Source organism: Gavialis gangeticus, unplaced genomic scaffold, assembly GCF_001723915.1.
Source record: "Gavialis gangeticus isolate Ggan-Ray unplaced genomic scaffold, GavGan_comp1, whole genome shotgun sequence".
NCBI classification, from domain to species: Eukaryota; Metazoa; Chordata; order Crocodylia; family Gavialidae; genus Gavialis; species Gavialis gangeticus.
In genome coordinates, this window is record NW_017729025.1 from 83,677,790 (window position 1) to 83,678,288 (window position 499).

The following is a 499-nucleotide window of genomic DNA, read 5'->3' on the forward strand; positions in this document are numbered from 1 at the left end:
CAGTGCCGCATAGAGGGGGAGGATCACCTCTTTGGACCTGCTTGAAATGCATCTGTGGATGCATGACAAGGTACGGTTGGCCTTCCTGACTGCCTCCCCACACCGCCGACCCATGTTCATCTTGGAGTCAATGATGACTCCAAGATCCTTTTCTGCCTCCGTGCTGACAAGAGGGGAGTTCCCCAACCCAATTTTGTTTTGGTGGTTTGAAGATGAGATTGTGAGGGGTGGTCTGGAGGTCCCATTAGTGCCCCAGGGGAACATGATTACCTTGAATCACACCAGCTAAGTGCCCACAGGCTCTCTCTGTCCAAGCAAGCCAGTGGGCTTGCTATTACAAGATAGGCAGTGGAAAGAGCACAAAAGTAACATACATAAACATCTATTACTGGTATTCCCCAGACAAAAATTGCTGCAAGCAGTGCTGTGGTCATGCATGTGTTGCAGCAGTATACAGTTATGTTCACACATGCTGCTCATTGTAGGTGCCAGTGGCCAC